This window comes from Mauremys mutica, chromosome 8 (genome assembly GCF_020497125.1).
Source record: "Mauremys mutica isolate MM-2020 ecotype Southern chromosome 8, ASM2049712v1, whole genome shotgun sequence".
NCBI classification, from domain to species: domain Eukaryota; kingdom Metazoa; phylum Chordata; order Testudines; family Geoemydidae; genus Mauremys; species Mauremys mutica.
In genome coordinates, this window is record NC_059079.1 from 86,379,493 (window position 1) to 86,389,744 (window position 10,252).

General features: G+C 39.4%; 1 long non-coding RNA gene across 1 annotated transcript; it reads right to left on the minus strand.

Annotated features, from left to right (window-relative positions):
- Positions 1 to 1,606: 1,606 nt before the first annotated feature.
- LOC123375330 lies at positions 1,607 to 9,730 on the minus strand. The gene is made up of 3 exons (XR_006581403.1): positions 9,662 to 9,730; positions 8,453 to 8,577; positions 1,607 to 2,246 (listed from the first exon to the last, which is right to left on the minus strand). It is a non-coding gene; the product is annotated as an uncharacterized LOC123375330 (long non-coding RNA).
- Between the last annotated feature and the right edge of the window lie 522 nt (positions 9,731 to 10,252).

The following is a 10,252-nucleotide window of genomic DNA, read 5'->3' on the forward strand; positions in this document are numbered from 1 at the left end:
GCTGATGGCATACCCTGAATATATGATTGGTTAGAATTTCCCCCAGTTCCTGTGGTATGTTTATAAACACCCCAGGGAGTTTACACTGTGGAATATTGAACATGTACATATTCAATTTTAAGAGGTTTCTCCTCAGCAATGTTGTCCAGATACACCAAAAGGACAGGAGACACTTGATATAGATTTAATCAGGCTGCAACTTTATTATTAGATGTGTGGGACTGCCTGGCAGATAAAAGTGTACATCGCAGGTAACCCCCTGTTTATTCCATAATTACCCGGGGGGCTTTTACCAGCTGCCCTTCTTTTTCCATCCAAGTCCCTCCAGCAACTCCATTGCCTTGCCCTCCACCCCATCTCCTAGGAGGGGTAAGGTGGGCTATAAGAAAAGGGGGTTGGCTCCCTGCCATTCCAAGCATAGGAGCCCCCAACCCCACACTGTTCTGTTCCTTTAACCGCATCTCCTTTAAGTCCTTTACCAGGCCATTTATCTGGTCACTGGATGCCTTCCCTATGGAATACCTGCACTAACATCTGCCCCACACTTGCAAAATAATTGGCGATATATATCCTACCACCCTTTGTGCCCACCATAATAGGTCTTCCCTAACACCTGCTTTGGGGAAGGATGAAAAAAAAAAACCCACTCCACCAAAGCCAACATGGTGGTGAGGGAAATATTCCTACCCAGCCTCTCTAAATAGGAGCGACTAGCGCAATGCCCACAGCAGGGCTTGAACCTTTAAAGCCTTCTGCCCTTACATCCCCAGGGGGGTGAGTCAGTGCTGCAAAGCTGACCAACACCCACCTTTTTGCAGCAATTTAATCTAGTTCCCCTTCCCCCCCTCATCACCATAAAGCACTATTGCCTTCCTCCGGCAAGCCTGGACAACATCCTCCTCGCTTTAGCTGCAGTGCGGTCATTCTCCTTTAGAGTCTCAGGAACCAGGAAAAAATATGTTAACTGATATGGGATTTTTTGCCCGAATCTTTAAAACGTTTTACTAACCTCTTTGAGACAATAGTTCTTCCTAGTTTCATTCTATCCTCCTGCAACATGGGTATGTTATGGAATTTTAGCTGCCACTTTTAGGTGGCCAACTGTGTTCATTTGCCTGAAACCTTGACTACTTTGAGTTTGCATTTTTCCTTTTATAAATGTGTTTTAGGGTTCTTATTAAAATCAGAAGGCTGCTCGGGTAACTTTTTCCCCACTGCTATATAGACTTCTCTGACCTAAGGATTATGCCTGATTTTAAAATCTCCAATTGCCTTCTTTTTGTCTGATAGTGGGAATGATAAATAAAGAAGAAGCAGTATGGAGCTACTAGCAAGGAGATCTGTATGCATATTTCATGCATAACTGTTATAGTGAAGTCTACACCACCAGAACACAGACAATAGTAGGGATGGGAGGAAGTTCAGTTAACCCTTCTTGACCTCATGCTGAATTATTAAAGATCACAAACAAGAATCTGATGATGCTTAATTAAAGGTGTTTTATGCATGGTGCTTCCAATTTTTACATGATGTGTACAGATTGGATGTCATCCAGCATCTGAGAACATTTTCAGTGTGCAAACAACTTAGTGCTTTGGGGAGTCAATAAGCCAACTAGCATTCATGCAGAAAGACTATGATAACATTCAGTTGAATGGAAAAGGAACATTATAACATACTGCTTTTGAGATTTAGATTTCAAATCTACTTTGCCAATGGGGAGGAGTGTGCCCATTTTACAGACAGGTAGCTAAATACAAATGAGGTTAAGAGCTACATTTTCAAATTTGAGAGTTTAAAGTGAGGCACCCCAGTACACAAGTGCCTAAAGAAGTGGCCTGATTTTCAGAGGTGTTGACCACCCAGAGTTTCCACTGAAGCAAAATACTACATTAAATATACAGATGTATGTAGCTTTTATGCAGGTACAGTATGTAATTACTTCATCATGATGAAAATGTCTTATCTGCAGTTAGGTTTCAACCAAGAATTGAGCTTTCAAGTTAGCAGAGGCAGATGGGAAAAATGCATGTTAGCCTGCAGTTAAGGGGTTAAGGAAGAAAAATGTTGGGAAACAGAAATGAAGATCTCAGACTGAGGAAGGAGATTGTTGGTCTATGAATAGTGAAGTCCTTCGGCACTATTTCAGTGCACATAACTGAGCTACATGGAAATTTCTTTCACAAAGAATTGAATGGTGATCATCTGCCATTTATAGTACAGTGCTTGTTTTCAAAAGGAAGCATCTGGAATGCAAACAGATTTGCAAAGATAAGCTACCAATTATGCATTGGTACATTTAAAACCTACTACTATAAAAAAGAAAACTACAGTATTTTATTGCTGTCTTCAAATGAGAAGATTTAAAGAGTCAGTACATCTTGTTAGTTTCATATTCTTCAGCTTGTCTTTTAAACCATTAGTAATAATGATGTATAATATACAATGACTATACTAAATATTGACCCTATCCTTTACTCAGTCAAGACCATCTGCCTAGGGAAATGAATGGAATAAAATGGCAAATTTTCCCTCTCACCTAACTTTCCCCCAAACACTTATTTTGGAGGTTTACCTTCTCACTCAGAAAGTGGCCAATGGAGGATGACTCCATAAGGAATATAATCATTGGCCAGAAGAGAGGATGTTTGTAATGAAAGGAGGAATGTAAGATGAATGGAAAGACTTTTTATGTCCACCTTTCTTGGGCACATGCAAACTCCAGTGTACATAGACAACGCCTGATTTCCTGGACAACAAGGGTCTGATCCTGCTCTCATTGACATGAATGGTCAAACAAACATCAAGGGCCAAACATGTTATGTAATGATATAGAGTCCAAGAGTCATCCTCCATTTTAGAAGACAGGGTTCTGGACTACAGGGTCTAGGTCAGATAGCAAGAGGCCACTGCATACAGCAGGCTTTGGTTTCTGTGTTATGTAACTTAAATTCAAACAAGCTCCTGTTGCTTTAAAGCAAAGAACCACTCTGGGTACTTGAAGCAGTTGCTTAAAAGAAAAGGCCTACTGCAGGAAGTCTTTAGTGTGGGTTTCAAGAAAGGTCACTGGTGTATTATAAGCTGCAATATAAGATTTTTGCATAGTATATTTTGCATTACAAACACAAGTCTATTCGCTGCGCTCAATAAAAAAATGGTATTTGGCAGTTTTATGGATGCCATCAGGATTATGCTGTTTAATCCTCTTCTGTTATCTCTATTTGTGTGTAGTGCACCTGGGACTGTGCAGAGAGAGGAATGTGGAGCAATGACAGTGCAATGTTCTTAATTTAACAGGCAAACAACAGGTAAAAGAGTCAAGGACAAAATCTGGGGCCAAAATTCTTTCAGTGAAAGGTTCAGATTCTGTGACACTGAAATGTTTTACAAATTCATGTCAGTTTTGCTAAATTGTTTTGGTTAAAAAGAACCTCAAAAATTCGTTTAGAATTAAATTCTCCCTTCAAATTTTCCTTTAATTTTATTTAAAAAACATTAAAGTGATCAACATTGAAATAAAACATTTCATTTCACCTTAAATTAATTTTTTCAACATTTCAGTTAGCCCAAAATAAAAAAAATCATTTTCAGTTTGACTCAAACTTTTTTTAAAATTACCAGTAAACAATAAACATTCACTATTTGCACAGTTCTTGTTGTACTAACATGCCCAGAGCGTACACTATCACACTGGCAATAGCTTACCTCCTAATATGCTTGTAGAGACATTGATGAGGCTCATACACTGAATATCTGTGTCTAATATGTCAACTGAACAAGGCTCTTGTTTATTGAAAGGCTCTTCAGAGGTCTGGATCTTGCCAGGAGAAGTACTCTGAGGAAGACTAATGGTACCACATCCTGAGTTGAGGTCAGGGCTGCTGTCTTTATATTACAGGAGAGAGAGGTATTATCTATCATTATGGGAAGTTAGATTTAGACTCAGGGAGAAAAATGCTGCCTGTAGCCAAGGTCAATTAAAGAATGTTATCTTGTAGGGATGCATTTGCCTTAAATAATTTCTGTTTTGCAAAATACAGGTGCAGCTGCTGCCTTTTGATAATGCTGGTATTCTAATAGACAGTGAAAATGTTAGCATTGATCCAGTCTTCACTATGTAGGTCCCTTTTACTATGTGTTACACATCACTACATACGATCGTAGCCCAGGATGTGAAAAACAATATCCATTGTAACTTCAGGGGGCACATAAGGGAGCTTTTCCAACTGTATGTAGGAATTGTAAAACAAAATTCTTGGGCTTTTGTATTGTCTGAGCCAGTAATAAATCACAAAGGTTGAATTTAGTGCACTTGAGCTGGAAAATATTGGGACAGATGCTAATATACTGTGAATAAGCTATTAATTGGGTTATGATTTGGCATGTTTAGCTATTGCAAACATTTAAGGAATAAGTCTTGTCGGGATCTAATTATCACAAAATAATTACTGCTGTAGAAGTTATAGCTCAGGAAATGTGAAGTGAATTCAAGAATCTCAATCCCCTAGAGCAGTGGTCCCCAACCTTTTTGTCTGGTGGGCCCCAGACGAAGGACCGTGGCGGCAGTCGAACATCCGCCAAATTTCTGTGGCATTTCGGCGGCAACGCCTCTCAATGACGCCGCTGGAGTTGAGATGAAACCAATATTTTATCTACCAATTTTATCTTTTTTCAGAACATGAAAAAAGTCAGAGTAAGGACTATAAAAGAGCAACAAGGCTGCTTCAAGATGGTGATCATAAGATAATCACACCTTAGGGCAAGAGTCCCCAACGTGGTGCCGCGGATGCCATGGCGCCCGCGGGGGCATCTAAATGTGCCCACGTCCTGGCCGGCAGCATTTCAAATAAGAATTCATGGTAAAGCATACTGTATAATGCAATGCACATAAATATAATATAATGATCATCACCAGTGGCCAGTCTTTGGTTTATGAAATATTAAGCCCAGCTTAGGGAAAAAACATGAATTTTTGTGCAACCCTAAATTACTGGGCATATAAACTCAATGCCCATGTGCAACCTTTAGTTTGTTCACACATCTAGAGAGGGTTGCTTATCATAGAATATCAGGGTTGGAAGGGACCTCAGGAGGTCATCTAGTCCAACCCCCTGCTCAAAGCAGGACCAATCCCGCAACTAAATCATTCCAGTCAGGGCTTTGTCAAGCCTGACCTTAAAAACCTCTAAGGAAGGAGATTCCACCACCTCCCTAGGTAACCCATACCAGTGCTTCACCACCCTCCTAGTGAAAAAGCTTTTCCTAATATCCAACCTAAACCTCCCCCACTGCAATTTGAGACCATTACTCCTTGTTCTGTCATCTGCTACCACTGAGAACAGCTGATCCCCATCGTTTTTGGAATCCCCTTTCAGGTAGTTGAAAGCAGCTATCAAATCCCCCCTCATTCTTCTCTTCTGCAGACTAAATAATACCTGGTCCCTCAGCCTCTCATCATGTGCTTCAGTCCGCTAATAATTTTTGTTGCTCTCTGCTCGACTCTTTCCAATTTTTCCACATCCTTCTTGTAGTGTGGGGCACAAAACTGGACACGGTACTCCAGATGAGGCGTCACCAATGCCAAATATAAGGAAATGACCATGTCCCTCGATCTGCTGGCAATGCTCCTACTTATACAGCCCAAAATGCCATTAGCCTTCTTGACAACAAGGGCACACTGTTTACTCTCATCCAGCTTCTCGTCCACTGTAACCCCTAGGCTCTTTTCTGCAGAACTGCTGCCTAGCCACTCAGTCCCTAGTCTGTAGCAGTGCATGGGATTCTTCCATCCTAAGTGCAGGACTCTGCACTTGCCCTTGTTGAACCTCATCAGATTTCTTTTGGCCCAATCCTCTAATTTGTCTAGGTCCCTCTGTATCATATCCCTACCCTCCAGCGTATTTACCACTCCTCCCAGTTTAGTATCATCTGCAAACTTTCTGAGAGTGCAGTCCACGCCATCCTCCAGATCATTAATGAAGATACTGAACAAAACCAGCCCCAGGACCAACCCTTGGGGCACTCTGCTTGATACAGGCTGCCAACTAGACATGGAGCCATTGATCACTACCCGTTGAACCCGATGATCTAGCCAGCTTTCTATCCACCTTATAGTCCATTCATCCAGCCCATACTTCTTTAACTTGCTGGCAGGAATATTGTGGGAGCCTGTATCAAAATCTTTGCTAAAGTCAAGGAATAACACATCCACTGCTTTCCCCTCATCCACAGACCCAGTTATCTCATCATAGAAGGCAATTAGGTTAGCCAGGCATGACTTGCCCTTGGTGAATCCATGCTGACTGTTCCAGATCACTTTCCTCTCCTCTAAGTGCTTCAAAATTGATTCCTTGAGGACCTGCTCTATGATTTTTCCAGGGACTGAGGTGAGGCTGACTGGCCTGTAGTTCCTTGGATCCTCCTCCTTCCCTTTTTTAAAGATGGGCACTACATTAGCCTTTTTCCAGTCATCTGGGACCTCTCCTGATCTTCATGAGTTTCAATAACTCTGCAGTCACATCTGCCAATTCCTTTAGCACCCGTGGATGCAGTGCATCCGGCCCCATGGACTTTTGCTCGTCCAGCTTTTCTAAATAGTCCTAAACCACTTTTCTCCACAGAGGGCTGGTCACCTCCTCCCCATACTGTGCTGCCCAGTGCAGTAGTCTGGGAGCTGACCTTGTTCGTAAAGACAGAGACAAAAAAAAGCGTTGAGTACATTAGCTTTTTCCATATTCTCTATCACTAGGTTGCCTCCCCCATTCTTATGCTTGTGCATAAGAGTTTGCTTGTGAAAATCTGGCCAAAAATTACATTATCATACTGCATTTTAATTTGAACAGTTACTGAAAAACAAACAGTATGGGTGACAAGGGCAAAAGAGATGGAAAAAGGCAGAAGAAATGGATGGTATACTGAATGAGACACATTACTGTTTAAACTGTTGTGGGGTACGGGGAGGGTGGCTCCTGAGCTGAAGTCTCTTTTATTGGCACGATGAGAGAGAAAATGCCCTACAAATAACAGATGTTGGTCACACCACTGCTGGATGATGCAATGATGATAAGGGTGGTATAAGAATCTAGATATGATAGGTATTCTCCATCAGCTTTGGCATTCACTTTTCCCTGCTCTGAACAAGTCTTAATCCATCAAACTTCAAGGCACATTTCTAAACCATTTGTTTTCCCTAGCTGTGAAGGATTGGGTCATTGAGAAGCCTCTAGTGGGAGATCATAAAGATTTGACACAAGTTTTAGGTGGCTGAATTATTATATATGTTAATTGAAGTGGGATTTCTGGAGTAACCTGTGCTTTTTTAAATGTGTCAAGGGGCACCTGCAGCAAAGAAATAAGTATACAAATATATATAAACAATATGAAAAATAAACAAAGTTGGTTCCGATGCTTTCTGTGACTGGATATTAACAATTCCATTCTGGACAACCACTATCCCACAGGGCTCAGAGCACAGCTGCCAGGGTTTGTACAGCAGCATAGAAGATATTTTGTACAAATTTAATGAGCTAATTTGCTTAGGCAATAAATTGGAAATAACTATAGACTTCAAATTATAAAAAAGTGTGGATTTAGTGTTGGTGAAAGATATTGACTTAACAACTCTTGTGATTAAAATCTACTGGGGAAGTAACAGGGCTAATCAAGTTTCCATGGAGCATAAAGTACTTGGCCTACCTCATAAGTCTTCTAATTAGTGCAAAGTAAAGTGCAGAGAGTACAGGTGGGCAAAAAATTTTGCATTCTTCTTTTTGAGTGAAAAATGCAGATTTAGCAGCAATTAAGTTGTGTGAATTCTTGTCAATTTTGCTGAATTGTTTCAGTTGGGGAAAAAGACAAACAAACAGAATCAAACCATATTGTTCTGACAGTTCTGAAAGAAACATTTTGATTTTTGAGTTTGAAATTACTTTTTATTAAAAAATTTCCTTTAGTTTTATTTCTAAATATTAAAAAAATTAATCAGTCCAAAATGGAAATGAAATATTTAGTTTCAAATTAAACATTTTCAGTTGATCCAAAAACAAAAACATTTTCAACTTTCTGATTCACTGAAAATTTGAAAAAAAAATGCATTTTCAGTTCAACTAAAAAATGTTTTTCCTGATTTCCCCCCCCCCCACCCCCACCCAAATTACTAGGGAACTGAAAAAATATATTTGCTGAGTTATAACAGTGTCTGTGCTGGAAATTATATCTGCCAAATTTATCCCATATGAGGGCTACCAAACATCCATTAGATGAGAACAACTTTTTTATCCCTGCTGAACTAAGTTGAATCATACTGATTATCCAAAGGTACATTCAAATGGCTCTATGGCTCATTAGCAATGCATAAGGCACCCAGTTCCCTAATAAACACTAATGTTACTCTTTCAAGAATAAGGATTGCTTTCTTGAAGAAAAAAAGAAGTCTATTAAATCAAGTTCTGACCTTGTTAGAGCATACATTGGTGGGCTCTTCCACTCTGTGAGCACACAGGAGTAATCGCCTATGCACTGCATCCGGAAAATACAATCAAATGTCCACTCTGCTCTTAAAGGGACAGTTCCTGTTAACTAAACTCAATAAAAACACAAAATAAGTATTAAACAAAATAAAAACACACTTCTAAATATAACCATTGACTTCAATGGAGTCAGAATTTACTCAGTGTTTTCAGATATAAGAGCATTAAATCTATTATAAATATTCCTGGATTCTCACAATAACTTAAGATGCGTGATATTCTATATATATCAAGCTTAGTGCCTTGTTGTAGAAAAATCACAGAACACCAGCTATGTATCTGAATAATGGCAAAGCAGACTGTATAATACAATTCACATAAATGTACTGTAATGATCCTCACCAGTGGTCAGTCTTTGATTTATAAAATATTAGGGCTGTCAAGCAATGTAAAAAAATAATCATGATTAATCATACTGTTAATAGAATACTATTTATTTATATTTAAAGATTGCGCTACAGTACTTGTATGAGGTGAATTGAAAAATAATTTTTAATTTTTACAGTGCAAATATTTGTAATAAAAATATAAAATGAGCAGTGTACATTTTGTATTCTATGTTGTAATTGAAATAAATATATTTGAAAATATAAAAAATATAAAAAATATTTAATAAATTTCAATTGGTATGCTATTAATAGTGCAATTAAAATTGTGATTAATTTGTTAAAATGCAATAATTTTTTTGCATTAATCATGTTAGTAAACTGCGATTAATTGACAGTCCTATTATATATCAAACATAAAAACAAATTAACCCTATGTTAAAATAAAGTCAAGGTTGCAAATTTAAGTGCTAAATATAGGAAATGGCAAAATTAAGGTTACTGCTAACCTTAAATTGCCTTTGTCTATGTATTATAATATTTAACTACATTATCACACTCAAATTCTTTTCTGTGTGAGTGGTGATCAATGATTGAACCAAGAGCTTTCAGATCCATAGCACGGATCAATTCTACTTGCTAGACATAGTTTTTAGCAGAAGTAGGTTGTTATCCTGGCTGAGGGCTGTAACAGGGCACAGCTAGGCCCCTCTATTTTCTGCCACTTCTGCACCCACAAACTAGCCAGAGAACTCTGCTTTGGTACAATCACATGTGCTCTTTAGTTACAGTACAAGTTCTCACCACCTTGTAGCTACAGATAGTGTCAGGCTTACAGCCAGCAGGCGAGACCAGCCTCTAACTCCCTGGCTCCTCCCTTTCCTCTCCTAGCTTCCTTCCTGTCAGCCTTTATGTAGCCCCTGGCTAACAAGGCCAGCAGCTGTTGCCTGTTTGCCACTTAGGCCTGGGCTTACTCAGCCAACTCCAATTCCCCTTTCCTGATTGGAGCTTGCATGACAGAGATCTGGCTCAGGGTTTCCTAGCCAGCACCCTGTCACATGGCCCAAAATCTAGCATGATACCCCCGCCCCCCACCAGATGCTTATATAACTATTTGTGATGTAGCAAACACACAGGCTTATATAACTATGTGTGATGTAGCACTGGAATGTTGAGTGTCAGGATCCATGGGTTCTAGTCTTGGCTCCAGGAGCAGAGTATTTTCTAATGAACAGCACAGTGGTTATAGCTAAACATGTACATTCTCATTTGGAAAGGTAATGGGTTCTAGTTTCCTGTTCTGCCTCAGTGACAACTTGTATAAGTTCTCTGTTATCTTATTGATAAAGGGAAAGGAAAAATATAGTTGCCTGCCTGCTAGGAAAGGGATAAGAGGCC